The sequence below is a fragment of the Pelophylax lessonae genome (assembly GCF_965119305.1).
Source record: "Pelophylax lessonae genome assembly, chromosome: 5".
NCBI classification, from domain to species: domain Eukaryota; kingdom Metazoa; phylum Chordata; class Amphibia; order Anura; family Ranidae; genus Pelophylax; species Pelophylax lessonae.
This window is the reverse complement of record NC_138772.1, coordinates 441,614,172-441,639,296: the sequence shown is the minus strand read 5'-3', so window position 1 is coordinate 441,639,296 and position 25,125 is coordinate 441,614,172. Positions and strand designations below refer to the sequence as shown.

Here is a 25,125-nt window from a genome sequence, read left to right as displayed (position 1 = left end):
TACCATCATCATTGAAAGTGAAAGTAAAAGAAAATCCTAAAATGTGGGTTGTCCCAGAAAAGTAATAGAGGGGAAATATTCAAATGGGGACACTAGTTCTGGTGACTTGAGGGGTCCTATGGAATTCCCCTAAAGGATAAGTTCATATTTAAAAAATAAATGCATTTTGTTTTTGTAGGTAAAAAAAACATGTTCCCAAAGGTGATCTTATCCTTTAATTTGCAGAGATTTCCTCACTTCCTGTTTTGGCTATGGCACAGGAAGTGAAGGTAAACCTCCCCAATGTGACAGGGGTTATAACCCTCCCTTACTCTATCCAAATGAATAAAAAAAAAACTAGCGATGCACCGAAATTTCGGCTGAAAATGGGCTTATTGCATTTCGGCCGAAAATGGGTTAAATATGCCGATACTAAAGATGGCCGCCGCGGGCGCAGCGCAGGTTTAAAAAAACCCACCTCCCGGTGATGTCACTACTACTGCGATCTGTGCATGAATGAATTAACTCACCGGGTGGGCGAGCGTGCGGCCACTAATAGCTGTAACTATGTGAGCGCTTCACTTCCCTGTCAGGCGGGTATCTCCGCTGACAGGGAAGTGAAGCGCGCACATAGTTATAGCTATTAGCGGTCACCCGCACGGAGTGTTAATTCATTCATGCACAGATCGCAGTAGTAGTGACATCACCGGGAGGCGGGCCGCCGGCCAGAGTCGGGTATTTTGAAAGGAAGGACACAGGAGGACTGGAGCTGAGAGTAAGGAGATTACATTGGGATTGTGAGGGACGATGAGGCGGGGGGAGGGATGCTGAGGCGAGGTTACCAATGGTATTTGTATTATGCAGCATGAGGGGGGTTAATGTATTGCCACTGCTGGTCACTGATGAATTAGTGACCGACCAGTGGCGGTTAATTAACCCCTTTGTGCTGCATTAGTGCAACCAGTATCAGTGCAACCAGTGTTAATTAACAGTGACACTGGTTGCACTAATGCAGCACAAAGGGGTTAATTAACCGCCACTGGTCGGTCACTAATTCATCAGTGACCAGCAGTGGCAATACATTAACCCCCTCATGCCGCATAATACAAATACCATTGGTAATTAAATTAACCACTATACTGCGACAGGGTGGCAGCTACAAGTGTACGCCTGCCTGTTTTGGTGTATGCCCCTGTTCTATCTATTTTAAAATTATTTGGGGGAAAAAAAGTAACTTTCGGTTTTCGGCCAAGGGCATCCTGCATTTTCGTTTTCGGCCCAGAATTTTCATTTCGGTGCATCCCTAAAAAAAACACTTTTGTCTATAGTTCTACTTAACATCTCCACTTAAAGGAGAACTCCTCTCATAGAAGATGGTTTGGGTAAATGTAGTTTGGAAACACCCACAGGTTCTGGTACTGACGTTTAGTCCATATAAAGCTGAAATTTAGGTATAAATTATTTTTCATAGTAACATTGGTCCAGCTTGGAATAGTGTAGGAATGCATGTGTCATACCTGACTGATCCCCGTGGAAGCTTGAAATCTGTAAAGTAGGCACTGCTACTACAGGGAATGCTGCTGTCTTGTGCAAGGAGTTCTCTGATTGAATGAGTTGAAGGGGTGGGGCAGCGACATCTCCACCTCATCCGATTAGATAATGCTTTTTATTCATTGAAAAAATACAAAGTGTTCTTTGAATGGCGCCTGTGCCAAGCAAGCAACCTTCCATGTTCACTATGTAGTAGGGCAGCCCCTCGGCAAAGAATCTTGGAAGACGGCAATCACCATAGTAGCAGTGCCTACTGCAGTGATTTGTCGGTTCTATGGGAACTGTCCAGTTATAATACATGCTTGCTTACCTTGGCCCAAGGCGGACCAATATAACTATGCAACCTAGTCCATGCCTAAACTTTAAGCAATATTAACCACTTCTGGACCGGAAGGTTTCACCCCCCTTAATGACCAGGCCAATTTTTGTGATACAGCACTGTTATTTTAACTTACAATTGCACGGTCGTCGGACGCTGTTCCCAAACCCCCCACAACTAGAGCTTTCTTTTGGTGGTATTTGATCACCTGTGCGGTTTTTATTTTTTGTGCTATTAACAAAAAAATGCAACAATTTTGAAAAAAACATTTTTTACTTTCTTAATGATCAATTTAGGCCAATATGTATTCTGCTACATATTTTTGGTAAAAAAATCCAAGTAAGTGTATATTGATTGGTTTGTGCAAAAGTTAGTGTCTACAAACGATGGAATATTTTACTGGTAATGGTGGCGTTCAGCGATTTTTTTTTTTTTTTTTTTTTTTTTTTTTTTTTTGCGGGACTGCAACATTGTGGTTGACAAATCTGACACTTTATAAGGACCAGTGACACTAATACAGTGATCAGTGCTAAAAAAAAATGCACTGTTACTGTACTAATGAAACTGGCAGGGAAGGGGTTAACATCAAAAGGGTGTGTCCCTGCCTACTAACTGTGGGGGGGGATGCACTGATTGGGGGACGACAGAGATCCAGTTTCCTGCTTTGCAGGAACACAAGATTTCCTCCTTGCCCCCTTGCAGAATGGCAGTCTGCATTGTTTACATAGGCAGATCGCTGTTCTGCCTCTCCCGGGGATGATCGCAGGTGGCCAGCAGACATCGGGCCTGCCGGACCTGTTGATTGACATCACTGCGCCATCTAGTGGCTATGGAATGAAAGGACGTAAAGGTATGTCATTTTACACTATAGCGCCACTTTGCCGCAGTATACACACGGCGGCTGATCAGCAAGTGGTTTAGGGCTTGTGTTTCATTTATTTATTTTTTTAAATAACATGTCATACTTACCTGCTCTGTGTCATGGTTTTGCACAGAGCAGCCCCGGTCCTCCGCCGGTGCTTAAGGCCCCTCCCTCCAGCCCAGTAGCATGCAGCTTGCTTTGGGGGTGCCCCGCTGCTCTGTGTGTCCATTTACGCTTACAACTGTTGCTCAGCTCCACCCCCTCTCTCTCCCCTCATTGGCTCACTGTCTGTAATTGGCAGAAACAGGAGCCAATGAGCAACGAGAGTCCCCGAAGAGCTGAGCCTGTCACGCACATCGCTGAATCCAGATAAGGCTCAGGTAAGTATTAGTCCCGGTTCACACTATACATTGCATGTGATTCGGAGCGCACTGCTCTGAAAATCACATGTGTTGTCTGTGTGATGCGAATTCAGCCATACAGATTATATGGCTGAATTTGCATCGGATTCGGACAGAACACGCATAGGACCCTTTTTTGGGTCCGCAGCAGAATTGGATCGCATGGTGGTTCACACCAATGTGAATCGATTCATGTCTAAATTGTCAGTTCGCACTGTGATATGCAAACTGATCTGGGGTGTCATTAACCTTGTATTGACACCCCCAGCGATTCGCATATGGCAGTGTGAACTGCCTGTGATTTGAATGCGATGTGGGATTGGCAGGGTTTCTGCATCGCATAGATGTGAACCGGCATTTAAGGAGGCTGCTATGTAGAATGAATGCATGAAGGTAAAAAACCTTCAGCCTTTAGAACCACTTTCAGCTTTTAGGCTCCATTTCCACTATTGCGACTTGTTGTGCGGCTTGACACATGTCAAGTCGCACAGCAAGTCAAAAGTCAATAATTTCAATTTGGCCCGTTCTAACTGCTGCGACTTGAAAAAATAGTTTTTGCACTACTTTTGGGCCGACTTCAGTGAGACTTGTCCCTCATAGAAGGAAGGTCGCACTGAAGTCCCCAGAAGTAGCCGCAAACAAGTCACACTACAAAGTCGCGCTAGAAGTAGCGCGACTTTGTAGCCGCAATAGTGGAAACGTAGCCTTAAAGCGGAGTTCCACCCAAAAGTGGAACTTCCGCTTTAGGTAGTGCTAAACCCTTGACATGCCACTTTTGGCATGTCATTTTTGGGGGGGGTGCGGGTACATAGTTTTGACAGGTACCCGCTCCCACTTCCGCTCGGAGCCCTGAGCGGAAGTTCTCCTCTTCCCCCTCCCTCCCTGCAATCTTCTGGGACATGCCAGAGGTCCCAGAAGATTGCCGGCCAATCACGACGTGTAGCGCAACTCGCGCATGCGCAGTGCGTACCCGGCTGTGAAGCCGCAAACTGTCACAGCCGGGTGCCCACACCAGTGATGCCGGAGAGCAGAGAGGGAGAAGAGCGAGGCTTCGGGCGGCCGCATCGCTGGACCGTTGGACAGGTGAGTGTGTTAGGCTGGAACTCCGCTTTAAGGCTTAGTCACCTTTTGCATAAAGTAGCCCATGCAGACGAGGGGTCCCAGTAGTTTTAAATACACAATGCTGTTGGTAAAAATATTTTTTAATGCAAAGGTTAACCTGCAGGCCTTGTCTGTCACCCATGAGGCCTGGTGGAAATACTCAGTGTTTACCTTCTTATATCCTGGCTTATTTCCAGGACATGGGCTACAACAAAATGGACGTTGAGCTTTCTTTTTGGAAAACAAATGTAGTAATCGTTTTCTGTCCTCAAAGAACAACTAGATATAGATGTGTGTTCAGTTATTTTCATGTATTTTCTCCTTCCCTGAACAGAAGAGTCTGAGTCTAAGGCCCCGGAGCAGCCTGGTGGCCTGCCTCAGCTTAGTGCTAAAACTGACAAGCTGGGCTGCTGACAGAGGGTAACACTGTCTGTATCCTAACAAAACCTTTACTTCCTTTTCATTTAATCCTATGCATACCTTTTCTGAGCTGAGGAATGGGATTAGATCGCCTGTAAAGAGGTCTTACAGCCTGAGCTGCAATGTTTTGGGGGAGAGAACAAAACTATCAAACATTTTCTGTCTCGGATAGGAAAGGCTGCACTGCTAAAACTATTCAAGAATGGAGCTTTAGATAATTACAAAGGCCAGTTTGTGATTTATCAGGTAAACCTTTTTCAGGACAAACATGGAGGCTATGATCGCTTCAAAAAATATTGGTTGTTTTAAGTCGCTGTCTCGGAACACGAATGCAGATAAGGAATTCTGAATTTCCAGGTCTGCAAATATGCGCCAATTAAGCAATTTTTACGTTAAGTCTGGTTTTATAGCCAGGAAAATAGCATTTCTATGAGACTAAAGGCTGTTAACCTTTTTAACCACTTGCTGACCAGGCTTTTTCTGGAAGTTTTTGTTTACAAGTTTCAATTAGTATTTTTTGCTAGAAAATGACTTGGAACCCCCAAACATTATATATATATATATATATATATATATATATATATGTGTATGTGTTTATAATATAATTTCTTTTTTTTTTTTTTTTTTTTTGGAGAGACTAGAGAATAAAATGGCGATTGTTGCTATATTTTATGTCGCACTGTGTTTGTTTGCACAGCGGTCTTTTAAACACCATTTTTTTATTTATTTTTTAAAAAATACACTTTAGGCCCCTTTCACGCCGCTCCGTTCCGTCGAAGGAGCCGTGCTGTTCAGCGGGGGATCGATCCGCTGAGCAGGCAGATGACAGCTCCGTCTCGACTCTGTGCGGGGACGGAGGTGTCAGATTCCTGGTGTCCTCTATGGGGGAATTCGGATAAGAATGGATTTGACGGACAGGATCGGATGTCAGCGGACATGTCTCCGCTGACATCCGATGCCCCATAGAGATGCATGGGGCATCCGTTCGGATCCGCCTAAAAATAACTGACAGGCGGATCTGAACGGTCCGCAAGTGTGAAAGGGGCCTTAATGAATTAAAAAAACAAAACCGTAAAGTTAGCCTAATTTCTTGATATAATGTGAAAGATGTTATGCCGAGTAAAAACACACCTAACATGCTAATGCTTTAAAATTGCGCACGCTCGTAGAATGGCGACAAACTGTGACATCTAAAAATCTCCATAGGCGATTATAGAGTTACAGAGGAGGTCTAGTGCTAGAATTATTGCTCTTGCTCGAATGATCACGGTGATACCACACGTGTGGTTTAAACATCTTTTACATACGCGGGCAGGACTTAAAAATGCGTTCGATTCAGCGCGCAAGCACGGAGGGATGGGGTGCTTTTTACATTTGTTTTGTTTTTCCCTCTTTTCTTTTACTTTATATTTTTACACTATTTTTTGTTATTTTATCACTTTTTATTCTAATACAAGGAATGTAAACCTCCCTTATAATCGAAATAAGCATAATAGGTACTCTATTGAGAAATCTGGAGTCAAAAAGACCCCAGATCTCTCATTTACCTTTTTTAAAAGCAAAGGAAAAAAAATAGTTGACACTTGGAAAAAAAAATCACTTTAAAGAGGTTGTAAATCCTGAAGAGGAAAAAAAAACCTGTAAGACAAAGGAATAATGAGCTAGTTTACCCGTAAATGACCATAAAGTGCTGGGTGGAGGGGGGGGGGGCACCTCTTTCGCTGCCTCTAAAAGTGATCCTGTGGCGAACCTGCCAACGTGATTACTTTTAGAACATGCCAAATTGCCCACAGTAAAAATGATACCAGGGTTATGGCAGCTAGCTGCTGCCATAACCCCGGTATTAAACGTCAAAGTAATGACGTATATATGTGAAATAAACATAGTAGGTGCTAAACACCCTATAGTACAGCTGCTAGCCAACAGGCAATATACTATATACTTCAAAGTGATAAAGTATGCAGCACTGTAATAAATGAAATCTGTTAATGGGGTTTTAAACCAATATAGTAAAGTGCTATAAAACAGTCCAAAGTTAAAGTCTTTCTGTGTGTTATACAGTCAATATCAAAAAACTAACCAAAACCTCAGATGAAAATTCAGATAAAAAAGCAGGGATATTCCTCCAGATAACCGGATTAGAGGCTTACTAGAGGATTTGGCTGCTCAATCAATTGCAGCAAACACGCATAGGTACGCCAGTCCCGAGGGGCTTTGTATCTCTACTCATCACTCTTTACACAATTCCGGAATTCCAGGTCTATCCCAAGAAAGAAAACTTCTATAAAGTGATAATGTTTTGACAAGAAACACACACCCAGGTGAAAAACAATATCACTCCATGCAGAAATGACGTATGCGCAATCACACATCACCGACCTTCACCCCTATGGAGTGCGCACTCCCCGCCAAATAAGTCTTATTACAGCAATAGGGATGACTTGGATAACAACTGCAGGCATGGGCAGGCATGGGTAAACAAACTCCTCCTGAGTAATTCTCCCTTCCAAGGGTAGTGACTCACAATGTAGATCTCAGCATAAGAAAGTTCCTTCTCCAAAGCTCCATGGAGAAGACAGAGCACAGTGGAGATCCAGGTCTTCAGACCAAGCTGTCAGAGATAAAGCCAGTGTTCTGTCAATTACTGCAGGTCGTCGGATAATGCCTCCGATGATCTGCGCATCCACATTAGTGACATCACTTCAGATGATCTGCCGATCAGCTGGCTTGATGTAAACACTGCGCAGGCATTATCCGATGATCAGCCAAGCACAGAAGTCTCACACATGCGCAGAGAGAGCGAGGCAGAATCTGACATTTAGATTCTGCCTCTGCACTTTGCTGATCATCGGATAATGCCTCCGACAATCTGCGCATGCATAAGATCGTCAGAGCCATTATCTGACAATCTGCCGTAATCTACAGAACACTGGCACACTAGGAGACTGCTCTTACTCAGAGGGGAGCCTTGGCACCTATAGCCTGGTTCTACCTCGTTCTTCACATCTAAATCACTGGTCATCCAAGCAGTCAGACTGCCTTATTGAGCAGCCAAGTCCTCTGGTTAGCCTCGGATCCGGTTATCTGGAGAAATATCCCTGCTTTTTTATCAGAATTTTCATCTGTGGGTTTGGAACACTGGAAGTTATTTTTTTGATATTGACTGTATAACACACAGACTTTCACTTTGGACTATTTTATAGCCTTTTTCTATATTGTTTTAAAGCACCATTAATAGATTTAATTTATTATAGTGCTGCATATTTTGTTCTTTTAATGACTTCTATATACTGCGGGCGGTTGGCAAGTGGTTAAACCTTTTTTTTGTGAGCTTTAAAGTAGAACTGTGAGCTAAACTTTTCTTCTTTTTGGATAGAGTAAGGGAGGATTATGACCCCTGTCAGTTTTATTGCCATTTGTGTCCTATTAGGGGAGGGATTTCTCTTCACTTCCTGTCCCATAGCCAGAACAGGAATTGAGAGGGAATCTGTGGTTGTCACCATGTTCACCAGAACTAGTGGCTGTATTGGATGATTTCCCAGTACTATTTCTGTTCTGGGGAGAACCAAAAATGTGGGATTTTCTTTTTCTTTTGCTTTCACTTTCGATGATAACCGTAACCAGGACAAACGGAGAGTGGGAATCGATCTAAAGGGTGCACAGAGCAATACACACATGACAGGTGTTCTAATCTCTCTCCATTCTATCTAAAACTTTAAGGCCCTGTTCACACCTGAGCTTATTTCGGCTCGTAAAACACTCATCTTGGAAGTCTCAAAACGCCCCCCAAAAAGCAAAATCCCATTCATTTCAATGGCTCCTGTTCACATCTCAGCGTTTTGTCTCCAGAAGAAAAACGCCTGAAGCTCAAAGTACACGAGCTTCATTTGTGGCTGATTACAAGCATTTTTGTTAGACGTCAAATGCCTGCCTCCAAACACCTGCAAAAAACGCCCGTAAAAAGCCCAAAAAAACACCTGAAAAACGATACACTCAGTTGTGAATGGAGCTTACGTCCCTGTTCACTCTATAGCTATGTCAGACATTGCATGTGATTAGAATCGCACTGCTCTGAAAATCACATGCGATGTCTGTGCGATGCAAATTCAGCCATACAGATTGTATGGCTGAATTTGCATCCGATTCAGGACCCTTTTTTGGGTCCGCAGCAGAATTGGATCGCATGGTGGTTCACACCAATGTCTGAACTGTCAGTTCGCACTGCGATATGCAAACTGATCTGGGGGTGTCGTTAACTTTGTATTGACACCCTTAGCAATTTGCATATGGCAGTGTGAACTGCCTGCGATTTGAATGCGATGCGGGATCCTGCAGTGGATTTGCTGGGTTCCCGCATCGCATGTGTGTGAACTGGCACTAAGTTTTGCCTTTACCTATACTTTAAGCCCTGGTTCACACTGATGCGGTGCGAATTTAAAGCATTTTTATTTTTTTTTACATCGCAATGTGAATTGTGCTTGGCATGTGTGCTTTCCATGCAGTTTCTACAGCGAATTTAAGGGAGTGGTCACATCTGCGATTTTTTTTTTTTTTTTTTCTAAAGTCTAACACTGGACTGCAATTTCAATCCGGTCCCATAGAAGTCTATGGTGCTGAAAATTGCACCGCACTAAACTCGCACAGGAAACTTTTTTTGAAACGTATCAAATTTGCGCCACATATACCCATGTGAACAGCCTTCATTGGAAAATAATTCTTTTTTACATGACGTGCGAATCTATGCTTTCTGGATGGCATCTGATCTGCATAGAATTTGGAGAAGTGTGAACAGTGGCTAAATAACACAAGCAGCCGCTGTCAGCGAATTCTGAACTGTATATACCCTAAACTACATACCGTATACAGCGCTGTGTTTTGGCAGCGGGATGGGGACTTCTGTCCTGTTTCTGGAAAAAACACTTGTAGCTTAGGCTACATACAGTTCATAAAGCATACACAGCTGCATGTGTTATGGAAGGAAATAAACTTTTCGAAGTTCACAAAAACATGTTTTTAGGGAAAAAAAGCAAATATTTTTTCAAGGGAAAAATGCATTTATTATTTTTTCCCACTGGTGCAATGTCACTCTTGCAAACTTCCTCCAGCTCTCTGCCCGTACCCCGGTACAGGATTTCAGTTGATAGCTGGAGGAAGATCCAATTACTGCATTCATAGTTTATTAGGAAATACAAGTTTGTCTGCCGCAGATCTCTGTGAATGAATGACGCTGCTGCGTGGGCAGAGCTTGGCACAGCTGCACCAAATTTAAAAGTGTCAGCTGTGGGGGAGAGAACCCCTGCATGCTGTCATGGGGTGGGGGAGGCATCAGCAACATGTTACACCCTAATTACAGATGTAACATGTTGCTAAAGGTGGAGTTGGCCTTTAACAATAGAAGCTTCAATCATTTTTTTAATAAGATAATTTTGAGCAATGCCAGGAACACAAACCTTAAGTCTTCCTCCACACTGAATCCGACTTTGAAATTGTGCAACTTCGCTTGCAGCTGCACAGTTTCAAAGTCGCATGTCAGTACGACTTCAGGTATGTGTTGGAAGACATCTGTGCGACTTAATGCACAGATATCTAGACAAGTTGCTCCTCTGCTTTCAAAAAGTAGTGCAGGAACTACTTTCAAAATCGGCGAGTACCGATTTGATCACTTCTATTGCAGACAATAGGGTGCAACTTGTCATGTGATTCAAAACTATCAAATCGAATGACAAGTTGTACCGGTGTGACCAGGGACTGAGCCTGGGTTCACACTGGTGCATGCGGAACACTGTATGTGATTTGCACAGGAATCGAACTGCATTAATGTGGACATCACGTGCGATGTCTGCGGGGTGATTTGAGCCATACATTTTGTATGGCTTAAATTGCATCTCATCCACACCGAAATGTTGCAGAGCCCTTTTCTCTTACGTCCTCCGACAGTCGCCGCCTCTTCATATTCGTCACATATGGGGTATTAGACTTTGCTCCGAAGGAGTAGCTAGGCAACAGAATATGTTAACAATAAAGCTTTAACATATCCCACCCTCAAGGGGTGGTCCCCTCAGTCAATACCCTCCTACTTCCTGCAACCATATCTCAGTTTTAATGTCTAGCTTGTCAGGAGTGGCTGGCTCTCTCTGTGCTGGGACTTTCTGTCCCAGACTCTTTCTTCTTTTTAATATTTTGTTTGAGTTTTCTCTCTATCTTTACTTAGCTGTTATTTTTGTCAGCATTAGTTAGTTCTTCGGACGAAGAGGATCATGCGGACTGGGTCTCGGGCTGATCCCCCTGGTCGCGGGTCAGTGGCTTCCCAGTCTGCCATCGAGCGTTCAGCCAGGTAACGCTCCTGGCACAGTGAACGACCCATCCCTGTTCGGTGCAGGGATGATTGGTGAGGTGGCTACCTCACTGGACGCTGTGCGGTTTCTTAACCTCCATTGTGTGCGTCTTGAATTGCGACTCTCCCTGCCTCATGTGCAGCGGCTTGTTCGCCTGTGCGGGTTCCCCACGCCATGTGAGGTAAGTGTATTTATGTGGGGACCTGTCTGTCTGGGGGGGGTCTCAGTCTGGGACTGTGTAACCTGCCTTTAATCACACTGCTTGTCTCCCTATCTCTCGGCTGCATGCTGTGGGCTGTAAGGGGGGGGGGGGGGAGCTGTATGACACTGTGTGTGTCAGGCTGGGCAGTGTGAGAAGCTGTGTGCTGTGGGGCATGTTTTTTCTTGGCATGTTTGGGCATATACAGCGATCGCTGCGGCGATCTAACATGTATCCTTATATTGGGATGTAATGTGTGTGTTTTTATGCACTGTGGAGCGGCGTTTTCGGCGCCAAACGACGCCATTTTACCGGCGCCCGCTCCGGCCGCATGGTTTACATGCACGGCGGCCATTTTCTTGTAGCCTCCATAGGCTTACATAGAGCGCCCTGGCAGCATCACTTCCTCTTTCCAGGAACACCGATCGAGGCAGCAGCGGGGTCTCCTCAGGTTTTATCCTTCTGTTCTTGCTATCCATTGCCTGTATTCAGTTTGTATATTCCCTGTGGGGGTCTCATTGTGCCTGAGTGTGGTGCGGTGGGCTGCGCTTGCCGCGCTTGCTAAAAGGGGACAGTTAACCCTTGGTTGTCTGGCATTACAGGGGCAATGGATTCTCAGGAGGGCAAGTTTCCTACAGTATTGGTGGAAAGCCAGGGGACCGCTGTTTCCCCCCCAGGGGGGGATTTAGCCACTATTGTGGCTGGCCTTGCTGCCCAGGTGCAAATGCTGGTGGCTGCTCAATCTACTAAACGGCCCAGAGTTGCTCTGTCCTCTGATTCTGAGGGTGAAGGTGATGGGGCTGTTCTGGCAGGGACCTCCTTATCGGGGTCCCGCTCCTCTCTTGATCTAGTGGGGTCTGAGGTAGAGGCTGAAGTTGAAGGGGTTGATAATTCTCCCCCTGGCTCGCCTGAAGAGCTTGCAATCATGGATGAGTTGATTGCTTCCATTAAGCAGACGCTACGTTTGCAAGACGAAGTGTGTCCCCCCGCTGCCTTGGCGGCTTATGGGACGCAGAGGAAACGCAGGACGCCGCAGGTTTTTCCCTGCAATGCTGATTTTCAGCGCGCTGTTAAGGATCAATGGCGCGATCTGCGCAAGCCTTTTGCGGTACCAAGTAAATTCAAGCTGCGTTATCCTTTCTCGCCTGCCACTGATGAACGGTGGTGTGTGCCTCCGCCAGTGGATCATGCAATTGCGGTTTTGAACAAAGCCACTGCGATTCCTGCAGAGGGTTCCCCTGTTTTCCGTGATGCCACGGATAGGAGACTGGAGTCTCTTGCCCGTCATACTTATTCTGTTACGGGTTCTATGCTTAAGGCTCTGTTTGCTTCTCTCATGGCGGCCCAGGCGATCGCAAGTTGGACGCAGATGCTTAGGCGCGTCCTAGTGGCCGATTCGGCCTCGGCGGCGACCCTGGATATGGTGGATCAGATCCACCAGGGTGTCATGTATCTGTGTGATGCGGACCTGGACCTGATTCCGTTGGCTGCACGTGTGCACAGCGTGGCGGTGTTGTCTCGCCGCCTGGTTTGGTTGAAATGTTGGTCGGTAGACCAATCTTCCCGTAAGACCTTAGCCAATCTGCCTTATGATGGGTCTCGCCTTTTTGGGGAGTCCCTGGATGTGTTGATTAAGGGGATCACCGGGGGTAAGAGCACTCTCTTGCCCCATTTCCCCAAGGCTAAGGGGGCTTCTGGGAAGAAGCATGCTAATTTTCGGCCCCCTCAGGGGTCCTTTCGTGCCTTTCGGCCGCACTACAAGGGCAAACCGTTCAAAGGCCAAGGCTCTCAGAAGAAGCCCTGGTCTGGGAAACAGAAGTCCGGCCAATCCGGACCTGCAGCCCATAACAGTTCGGCCTGAAGGGGCGCCCTCACCCAGTTTTGGGGTGGGGGGACGCTTGCTCGGTTTTCTTCAGCCCTGGTTGGCCCGTGTGCGGGACAGATGGGTTCTGGAAATCGTTCGATCTGGTTACAAGATCGAGTTTCTCTCTCGGCCGGAGAGCAGATTTTTTCCCTCAAATCTTCAACTGTCTCCAGAGCGCCTGCGGGATCTGCACCTGGCGGTGCGGGACCTAAGGGCCCAGGGAGTGGTGGTTCCGGTGCCTCATCGGGACAGATTTCGGGGGTTTTATTCCAATCTGTTCACCGTGCCCAGGAAGGAGGGCAAGGTTCGTCCGATTCTGGACTTGAAGGCTCTGAACCGCTCTGTGCGGGTTCGCAAGTTCCGCATGGAATCCCTGCGCTCGGTGGTGGCTGCCCTCGTTCCGGGGGAATTCATGGCCTCCATCGATTTGAAGGATGCGTACCTTCACATCCCCATATTCGAGGGTCATCAGAGATACCTTCGATTTGCCATTGCGGAGGATCACTACCAGTTCGTGGCTTTGCCCTTTGGTCTCGCCTCGGCTCCGCGGGTCTTCACCAAGGTGCTTGCACCGGTTCTGGCATTATTGAGGGCCCAGGGCATTTCTGTCCTGGGGTATCTGGACGACATTCTGGTTCGGTCTGCGACCAGACAGGGTCTGGAGGAGGACCTGTCTGTCACAATGGAAACTCTACAGGAGTTTGGTTGGACGATAAATGTTCCAAAGTCGACACTGAGTCCGTCGGTTCGTCTCCCCTATCTGGGAATGATACTGGACTCGGTGCAGGCGAAGGTCTTCCTGCCGGAAGACAAACTCAGGACTCTTCAGGAGGAAGTCAGGTCCCTCAGGGACGTTCCGCACTCGTCTCTGCGGACGTGTATGAGATGTCTGGGATTGATGGTCTCGGCCTTCGAGGCGATTCCTTTCGCGCAGTTTCACACGCGGGGTCTCCAAGCGGAGATCCTGTCCAGGTGGGACGGGCGACCTCAATCTCTGGATCTTCAGATCTCGTTGAGTCATCGCACCAGGGAAAACCTTCTGTGGTGGCTCCAGTCCCCGTTGGTGTCCGGGGGCAAGTCGTTTCGTCCGATCTCGTGGACGGTAATCACCACGGATGCCAGCCTGTCGGGCTGGGGTGGTGTTCTGGGCGTTCTGTCCTCCCAGGGGACCTGGTCGGAGGGGGAGTCTTCCCTCCCGATCAACATTCTGGAATTGCGTGCGATAAGGCTCTGTCTTCATCGCTGGACGGACCGACTGCAGGGCTGCCCGGTTCGGGTGCAGACGGACAATGCCACGGCGGTGGCCTACATCAACCACCAAGGGGGCACCAGGAGTGCCCGAGCGGCTCGAGAAGTGGCCGACATTCTATCTTGGGCCGAGACTCATGTCCCGGCGATAACGGCGGTTCACATTCCGGGAGTGGAGAACTGGCAGGCGGACTATCTGAGTCGCCAGACCCTGGATCAGGGGGAATGGTCTCTCCACCCGGCTGTCTTCCAGATGTTGTGCGCGAAGTGGGGTCTTCCAGATGTGGACCTGTTCGCGTCTCGCCTCAACTACAAGGTGAAGAGGTTCGTGGCAAGGACGCGCGACCCTCGGGCAGACGCGTCGGACGCGTTAGTGGCCCCGTGGCATCAGTACGGGCTGATGTACGCGTTTCCACCGATTCAGTTGCTGTCCAGGTTCCTTCGCAGGTTACACTCGGAACGCAGCACGGTGATTCTTGTGGCACCGGACTGGCCTCGCCGGTCCTGGTACGCAGACCTCGTGAATCTGGCGGTCGACGCCCCTTGGCGTCTGCCTCTTCGAGACGATCTACTGTCTCAAGGACCGATTTACCATCCTGCTTTACAGTCGCTGGCTTTGACGGCCTGGCTGTTGAGACCGAGGTCCTGAAGGAGAAGGGTCTCTCTCCAGAGGTCGTTCATACTTTGATCAACGCGAGGAAGTCTTCCTCGGGGAAGGTTTATTACCGTACTTGGAAGGCCTATTTTGCCTGGTGTGAGTCCAGGGGGTTTTCACCCCGCACGTACTCGGTTTCCCGTGTGCTGTCTTTCCTTCAGACGGGTGTCGATCAGCGTTTGGCGCTGGCTACGATAAAGGGTCAGGTGTCTGCGCTGGCCGTTCTGTTTCAACGTCCCGTGGCTTCCAACTCCTTGGTTGGCACCTTTATTCAGGGTGTGCGGCATCTGGTTCCTCCTAGGAGGGATCCTTTGCCCCCTTGGGACTTGAATCTCGTTCTATCTGTGTTACAACGTGCTCCTTTTGAACAGATCAGGGAGATCTCGTTGTCTATGTTGTCCAAAAAGGTCGCCTTTTTGGTGGCGATCACTTCGGCTCGCAGAGTGTCGGAACTGGCGGCTTTGTCCTGCAAGTCTCCGTACCTGGTTGTTCATTTGGATAAGGTGGTCTTGCGACCTAATCCTTCTTTTCTGCCGAAACGAGTTTCGGAATTCCATCTTAACGAGGATATTGTTTTGCCTTCGTTGTGCACGAAGCCTAAACATCCAAAGGAGATGAGATTGCACTCTCTGGATGTTGTTCGGGCGATAAGGGTTTACCTTAAATCGACTGAGTCTTTTCGTAAGACGGACTCCTTGTTTGTTCTTCCAGAGGGTCCTCGGAAGGGCATGGCGGCTTCGGCCTCTACCATCACCAAATGGATCAGGCAGACCATTGAACAGGCCTATGCCTTGCAGGGGAAGGTTCCCCCTGTGCCTGTGAAGGCGCACTCTACTAGATCTCTGAGTACGTCTTGGGCCTGCCGTCATGGGGCTTCTGTAGCCCAGGTGTGTAAGGCGGCGACTTGGTCGACCGTGCACACTTTCACAAAATTCTACAAAGTAGATGTTCAGGCATCGGCGGATGCTTCCTTTGGCCGCAAGGTTCTTAGTGCGGCTGTTCCCTAGGGTCCCTTGTTGGGGACTCCTGGCTGTTGGGATAGTTTTTTGTATTCCCTGGGTTTTTTGTCTTTTCCTGGGTTGTTGCTCCTGTTGAGCACTTTTTTTGCTGTTGCCCAGCTGGTTTCCCTCCTTTGGTAAGGTTCCTTTCTTTGATGTGGAGACTGCGTTGCCTTTCGGCGCGGATGCGTTTCCCACCCCTCATGTTTGCACTGCTTTGGGACGTCCCCATATGTGACGAATATGAAGAGGCGGCGACTGTCGGAGGACGTAAGAGAAAACTGAATTTTTGTAAAATCTTACCTGTAAAATTCCTTTCTCTGAGTCCTCCGACAGTCCCCGCCCCTCTTTTGGGGTTTGAATGTGTATACTCTACTGCTGTTCCACTAAAACTGAGATATGGTTGCAGGAAGTAGGAGGGTATTGACTGAGGGGACCACCCCTTGAGGGTGGGATATGTTAAAGCTTTATTGTTAACATATTCTGTTGCCTAGCTACTCCTTCGGAGCAAAGTCTAATACCCCATATGTGACGAATATGAAGAGGCGGCGACTGTCGGAGGACTCAGAGAAAGGAATTTTACAGGTAAGATTTTACAAAAATTCCGTTTTTTTTCCCCACAGCACCTGAATCACATCGCATGGATTCTCTGCGATCTGTTTCGGGGTGTCAACAATTCAACATTGACAACCGCAGCAAATCGCATGGACGCCCTGCGTTTTCTATTCAGTGCGATGTGAGGAAATGCAGCGACTCTTGTGCCTTTCCTGCATCGCATTTGTTTTAGTGCTGACAGTTTTTAAACAAGAAACTTTTTTTTTTTTTTTTTTTCTTGCCAAAAGGCACCCTTTTGTTTTGGTGCCACCCAAGGTATTCTGCATCAGTGAAATCAGTACTGAATAAGGTGCATTCTGTTTTAAAGGTTATTTGTGGAGGATTAGAGGTGGTGAAAGAGATTTTATTTAGCCTGTCTGCTGAGGAAAGGGATAGAACAGAATTATTTCACAAGCAACTTTTCTATTTCAGTCTGCAGCCATCTGATTCTCTTAAATTGCCAGATAATCACATTTTGTTTCCTTGTGACCATGGCAACACTGCGGGCAATCTTCACCAGTCGTATACAGAGCACCTTGATAAATCCCATTTCCTGCCCATGTGATTGCCTTGCTGTTTTTCCTAGCAGTTTTTCACTTATTTTATAACACTGGGCCCATTCATATGTTAAGGCAGAACTCCAGACAAAGTTACTTTCTGCCTTTTTTTTGTTCAGTTACACTTTCATATGTTGAGGTCATAGCCCTGAACAAGGCCTGGGACCTAAACAATTTTAAATAGAGGAGAGAGGTGAGCTTTGACTGGTACATGTAGGTTACAAAATTAAAAAATGGGTCCCCTGATGAGCACTTCCCAGTATTTGGGGGTTTGGTAGGAGGTTGAAATTTGAAAACATCCCAGCAACTGCTGTCACAGATCATTTCCATAAAAGCAGAGCTATGGCATCCAGCTGGAAAGACATGGCTGCATGTATTCTCTGTAGTGTTTTTTTTCTTTCTATACATCTTTTTCCAACCTTGTTTTTAGATAAAAATAGAACTATAGGCAAAACTTTTTTTTTTTTTTTCATTTTGGATAGAGTAAAGGCCCGTATTACACACGATAAGAAAATCTGAAGGGAAATTTCGTCCGACGACCGATCTGCCGATTTTCGGATTGTTAGTATGGTGCTTTGGACAGCCGACTCCAACTTTTCGGCCGACAATCATGATGTGCAGGCTATATAATTTTTGTCGTCCGTCAAAACAAAGTCCGATTTTCATCTCATTAGTACAGATTTAGATGGAAAAAGATCTTAAGAGCAAGACTAGGTATGCTCCGAGACGAAAGAACACATACAAAGCAATCCAGCACATGACATCACTTCTGAAGTAGAATTCTGTCGTACGGGAAAATTCGTATGAAAATAACCTCTTCACTTTCCACATCAGACTAGCATGCCACAAAAACGGACGACAGATCGTTCGATAATCAGATCGTGCGTACGTGGCTTTAGAGAGGGTTTTAACCTTTTGTCAGTTTATTTTTACCATCTGTGTCCCATGGTGAAGATTTCAGTTCCTGTCCCATAGCCAAACAAGTGAGAGAAAATCCCTGCTAATTAAGAGAATTCCTTGGGGACCCCCAGGACACCGGACCTAGTGTCCCCATTGGAAAATTTCCCCTATTACTAGTCTGGGTCCCCATTGGAAATTTCCCCCTATTACTATTCTGTGGACAACCCCACATTTGGGATTTTCTTCTTCTTATGATAATGGTCCCTAACGGGGACACCGACAACAATAAAAACCTAATAGCTGTTCTAATCCATCTCCACTCTGTCCAAAACAGAAAAAAAAAAAAGTTTTCCTTTTTATTTCTACTTTAGGGTTGGCCATACACAGCTCTGCAGGCTGAATGAGAGAGATCACTCGATTTCCTCCATTCTTCTAGGAAAATTGTGAATGGAAGAATCTCCCGTCAGCTGTTTATTCAGAAAGCCATAGCACATGCAGCAGTCTGAGTATGTGAACGGTGACTGCATCTGATTTCCACCCGGTTTCTTCATTTTTAACGTTTGGCTGGTCCTACATGGTTCAAATCTCAGCCGGTTTAGCAGAACCTGACTGAGAATTGAACCGTTAATGGGCAGGCTGCTCGATCAACTTGGGTACAACTAGCCTGCCGGATTAATTTGCAGTTGTCACTAGTAGCTGATAAAGCCGCTAGTGATAATCACGGTCTTCTCCCAGTGGGGAGGCAGCTTCTGCCGCCCCCTGCTGGGAGAAGACATTGGCTCTGCAGGATTGATTCCATTGTCTGCACTGTCTGTTGATGGGGGAATCATGCAAACTTCTTCCTGCAACACGTGGTTGCAGGAAATAAATTTGCACAGTGTAGGGCCGGCCTTTGTCAAGCCTGGTGGTACTGACAAGGTCACCCACCGCTCAAATTTTAGCTGATTTAGCAGGTGTCAGCGAAAATTCAAGCCGTAGATTACTAGCATAAAAATTTTGGAGAGCGTTTTCTCAATTTTGTGTTTGCCCCTTCAGATGTGTTTTACCCTTCCTGTCCAAGGTTATGTGTGCTTTAGAGTCGGTTCACACTGGGGCGGCACGACTCTGTACTACTTCGGGGGCGACTTGTGCATTCCCATGCACCACGACTTCAGAGCGACTTGCAGGGACTTCACATAATTGAAGTCTATGCAAGTCGCTCCGAGGTCGCCCCGAAGTAGTACAGGACCCTTTTTCTAAGTCGGAGCGACTTGTGTCACTCCTATTAGAACGGGTCCTGTAGCAGTCAATGGACCGCGAGGGAGTCGCGCTAGTGTGAATCGGGTCTTAGTGAAGTAAAAAAATAAATAAAAATGAACCATGCTCTGAAGGCAGTTATGATATATTTTTTACATTGATTAGTGTCTGGGACTGCAGCAATCAGATTGGAAAGTGACCCTGTCACTATGATTAAAAATAAAGTCCCTGTTAACATCTGGGCATAGCAAAAATGCAGGTCTCTGCCCATGTGACATGCTTGTGGTGCCATTTTATTATCTTAATGGCACCCCAAACGTGGGTAGCAGTTGTGCATGAAAAATTTGCTAAAAGGACCGTCGGAAAACTCTGCTCCTTGCCAAAATTTGGTACATGAGCTGTTTTAGTGCATTTATGGAGCAGAGGGAGGCTCATTCAAATGAATGGTGCCACTATAGAAATGTGCAAAAAAAGCCTGTGATCTCTTATGACCACAGGATGCACTGTAATTAAACACCAACAGCAAGCTAAAGGATACTTCTGAATGCTGACTTTGAACACCACCCTCTCCAGCAGCCTTTTTAGTACAATAGCAGGTAGGGAAGGTGGTTAGGAAAACAGGTTTCAGTTGCTGAGCTAACCTGAAAATGCTAGATTTCAGGCTGTTGTGTTGCTCCTCTTGCTTTATGCCCCATACACACGTGCAGATTATCTGCAGACTTACCAAAACCATATAATATGAGGTCAAACCTAAACACTTTCAATTTGTATGCAATCCGGCAGGCCCTTGCACTACATAGAAAAGGTAAGTCTGCAGATAATCTGCACGTGTGTACGGGGCATTAGTAATGTAACTGATGTTGAACAAGTATACAGATAAGGATATCGGACTTCAATCTGGTTTTCTGTTCAGTTTTCCTGGATAGTGTTGAAGCCATTGCAGCTGGTTTGTGTTCTCTTGTTCTAGCTAGATAAGAGTGAAATGGAAATATAAATATTTCCTAAGGTAATTTGTGCAGTTATCTCATTCATGTGTAAAACTAATGGTATGGAAAGTGCAGAGTAGGGTATGGACCTTTGTTGCTTGCATGTGTTTCTGCATACTTCTCACTAAGCTGCCATGCAGGTGATCATAAGTTAAAGGGATTGTAAAGATTTTTTTTTTTTTTTTTAAAACAGTGGGTTTGCACAGAGCAGCCCAGATCCTCCTCTTCTCTGGACCCTCATTCCTGCTTCTGGCACCTCCCTCCTATTGAGTTCCCCCCGCACAGCAAACCACTTGCTATGGGGGCACCCGAGCTGAGCTGCAGTTCCGTCTGTTCATTCAGACACGGAGCCGCTGTTCGGCCCCGCCCCCTCTCTCCCCCGACTGGCTGTCTGACCTTGATTGACAGCCAAGGGGGCCAATGATACTGCTGCTGTGTCTCAGCCAATTAGGAGGGAGAGTCCTGTATGGCCAAGGGACTTGTGGACTTCGCTGGACAGTGATTGGGTTCAGGTAAGTATTAGGGCAGGGGTCCTCAAACTATGGCCCTCCAGATGTTGCAGAACTACATATCCCATGAGGTATTGTAAAAATTTGACAATCACAGACATGACTAGGCATGATGGAAATTGTAGTTCCTGAACAACTGGAGGGCCATAGTTTGACGACCCTGTTATTAGGGGTGCTGGAGAGGCTGCTGCACACAGGTTTTATTTTTTAATGCATAGAATGTATTAAGATAAAAAAAACCTTCTGACTTTACAACTCCTTTATTGTATATGTGGGGGCTCATGGGTCCATATTACAGTCAGCATGCATTATTGAAACTGCCTGGTGACTGTTTTCTAACACACACACACACACACACACACACACACACACACACACACACACACACACACACACACACACACACACACACTGCTGTTTTTTGCTTCTGATTATTTATGAAATATTTACTGTTGTGCTAGCATGTTCTTGACCATAAAAAGAAAAAAAATCAGCGCTGTATGAATAATAGTGATACTCTCCAACAACTATACAAATGTGCATAAACACAACGGAGTTTTAAATCAAATACAATGGATCACATTAAGGCCTCTTAGGGTCCTTTCACACGAACGATCCTATCAGATCCGTTTGTCAGTTTTCAGGAGGACCTGATTGGATGCTCCATGCATCCCGCTGCTATCCGCTTCTGATCCTATCCGTGAAATCCGGATGGATGTAAACCCTATTTTCCAACCGTCCAGCGGATCGGATTGGATGAGAACGGACAGGCGGTCCGTTGTCATTCGATTCCCCCATAGAGGGCAGCAGGGATCTGACACCTCCATCTCTGCACACAGAGTGGAGACGGAGCGGTCATCTGCCTGCTCGGAGGATCGATTTCCCCCCCCCCCCCCCGTTTAGCAGAAAGGCTCCGTCGGCAGATGCGGGCCGTGTGAAAGGACCCTTACAAACGATCCTCCAGTTTGAGCATCTCCTTTTTCAGCCGTAGATTTCAGGAGTATTTGTCTTATTGAAATGCGCGCATTTTTGCGCATATGCATTCACGCAAATTCGCGTCTTTCCGTGCAATTAGCATTTTTCAGCTCAACAGTATGTTTGTGTGCGTTCATTTGTGCGTAATCGCGCGCATTAGGCGTAAATAACTGTCCAAAAATGCAGATTTTCCTATTTTGGTCTTACTGAAGAATGCACTGCACATTTACGCGCCTGTGCATTACAATGAATGGGCTGTATTTTAGCTCAGGAAAAAAAAAAAAAAGCTGTGCTGACCTTTTTTAACCACTTGCCTACCGGGCACTTTCACCCCCTTCCTGCCCAGGCCAATTTTCAGCTTTCAGCGCTCTCACACTTTGAATGACAATTTTGCGGTCATGCTACACTGTACCCATATGAAATTTTTATCATTTTTTATTCACACAAATAGTTTTCTTTTGGTGGTATCTAATCATCTCTGGGTTTTTTATTTCTTACAAAAAAAAGAAAAGACAGAAAATTTTGAAAAAATAAAAGTTTTTCTTATTTTCTGCGAGTAAATTTTGAAAATGAATAAATGTTTCTCCTTCACTGATGTGCGCTGATGAGGCGGCACTGAAAGGCTGCACTGATGGGCACTGATGAGGAGGCACTAATATGCCGCACTGCTGGGCACTGAGAGGTGGCACTGCTGGGCACTGAGAGGTGGCACTGCTGGGCACTGAGAGGTGGCACTGCTGGGCACTGAGGGGTGGCACTGCTGGGCACTGAGGGGTGGCACTGCTGGGCACTGATGGGTGGCACTGATGAGCACTGATGGGTGGCACCATCAGTGCCCACACTCAGTGCCCATAGTGCTGCTAATCAGTGCCCATCAGTGCCTAGATGAGCAGGCACTGATGGGCACTGACTGGCAGCACTATGGGCACTGGTTGTGGGCACTGATTGTGGGCACTGATGGTGGGCACTTAGTGTATTTTATTTACCTTGTGTAATCAGGGCACTGGTGATCAGTGGCCTGATTACATTTTTCTTTGTCCCCTTACCGGTGATCGGCTCTGCTCCTTCCTCACACGCAGTCTCTGTGTGAGGAAGGAGAGCTGGCGATGAGAGATGATCTCATATATTTACATATGAGATCATCTCTCATTGCATGGTCCGATCACGTGGTAAATAGCCGCTGTGACTGGCCATTTACCACGATCTGTGATTGGCTGTGTCCAAGGGACACGGCCGACACAGATTTTCCCCGATGCGCGCTCGCGGCAGCGCGCGGAGAGCCTGTTACTGGGAGGCCGTTTAAAGACGGCCTCCCAGAAATTCGAGTCCGCGCTGCAGCCGTACTTCGGCTATAGCGCGGACCGGAATCGGTTAAGCTGCATTGTACAAGAGGCCTTATGTGAATAAAGTCCATAAGTGTAAATGAAATAGTTCCAGTGTTATTACTCCCCAATCTCAGTGAATCGCCATCTGTGTGCTGCCTCCACCAAATATAAGAAGTGCGCACTAACCAGAACCAGTTGCTGTCTTGGTTATAGGACAGAAAAAGCGCATTCAGTATTCAATGGTCTTCCTTATGAAGATACATCTCATACTCTATGGATGTGGTGGATCTTCCAACCTCACAGGTAAAGTCATCAGGGAAACTGTTAAATCTCATCAAGCCAGACAGAAGGATCACTGACACCATAAAAAATTGCTCATAGTGTAGCATTTATTAAAATATGTAAAAAAAAAAAAACAAATTAAAAATACCACCAAGCCACAAACAGGGTGTTTGGACTGTACAACTAATGGTGCAAGCAGTCCATATAAAGTGCATAGGAAAACATCGGGCACATAAACTTACATAGTATGCCACCTAACAGAGGTCAGAATGGTGGCAGGACCTCTGGCATATAGGTGAAGCTCTTCGGCCGTTTCGTGCCACTCGCATCATCAGACATCATTGCATGACAATATCATTCACTATACTTCTTTTTATAAATAATCCTCACAGGATGTTCAGATTCCATCGTATGGGGACAGCATGGACAGCAGAACATCACTTCCTGTCCCAACAATATTTTTTTTAAGTATGTGATGTCATTTCTGGTGCTGCCACCATTTTTTTGTAGTCTAATATATCGCTTCCTGTGCGGCGCCTAGAATAAAAAAAATCAAGGAGCAGGAAGTGATCTGGACGCCATTTTAAAGGAGACCAGGAAAGAAAAAAAAAACACCCGTTTATTTAATAAAATGACATCTACTCGCATCCGAGCCAGAATAATCGGATTGAGATTGCATAAAAATAGTTGGACTAAAGAATATGGAATAGAAAACTATAGATAAAATATAAAAAAAGCATATATTCTACAAAAAATATTTAAAATAACTAGCTGTATATGGGGATTTTTTTTTTTTTTTTTAATACAAGAATGTGAGATACAAATGTGGGCCAATTATTTACATGTCACAAAAGGGAAATAATTAGAATGTGATGTCAATTATCCACACACAACTCACCTAGTGTCAATAAAACAATTAACATCCCATTCAACATTTAACCCCATTGGTGCGATGCGGGAAGGCTGCAAATTCGCAGCTTGTTACCGCATCGCATCCGCACAAGAGGCAGTTCACACTGCCATATGCGATACGCAGGGGGTGTGTCAATTAAATGTTAACGACACCCCCAGTTTTGATCGCATATCGCAGTGCGATGTGACAGTTCGCACAGGATCGGATCACACAAGTGATCCTGATGCGGCTGAAAAAATGCCTCCTGTGCGTCTTTGGTGCGGGTGCAGTGCGAATTTCAGCCATACAAAGTGTATGGCTGAATTCGCATCCGCACAGGAGATCGCATGTAATGAAGGAGCAGTGCACTCCGAATTACATGCGATCTCCGCAGCCGCACATATGTGAACCGGCACTTCGGTTCCATTCACACTGAGTGTATCATTTTCAGGCGTTTTTTGGGCATTTTTCAGGCTTTTTTTTTTTTTTTTTTTTTTTAGGTGTTTTTTTGCAGGTGTTTGGAGGCAGGCATTCACATCTAACAAAAACGCTTGTAATCTGCCAAAAAAAAAGCTTTTTTTTTTGTACTTTTTTGAGCTTCAGGCGTTTTGCTTCAGGCGACAAAATGCTCAGATGTGAACACTGCCTTTTTTTTTTTTTCTATATATATATATATATATATATATATATATATATATATATATATATACTCTATAACGAGGGTTGCTAACCCATCATCACAATCTACCTGTTGACTGCAAGCAGGTGACAGGTAGATCCCCATCTAGTTTCTGCCAACCTGCAAGTGCTCCTCCCCCTCCCTACACCGATTGGCAGCGCAGACATAGAGAGCTAAGGCGTCTTGCCACATGAGGTCTCAAGCCAGGAAGCATAGCCAGTTCTAGGCAGAGACATTCCCTGCCCCGCGGGACGCCCC

The 25,125-nt window shown here is 46.1% G+C and overlaps 1 protein-coding gene across 1 annotated transcript in view; it reads left to right on the top strand.

Moving 5' to 3' along the window:
* Positions 1-25,125, top strand: part of VCPIP1 (valosin containing protein interacting protein 1) — a 55,609-nt gene that overhangs the window by 3,498 nt on the left and 26,986 nt on the right. The window lies entirely within an intron of this gene.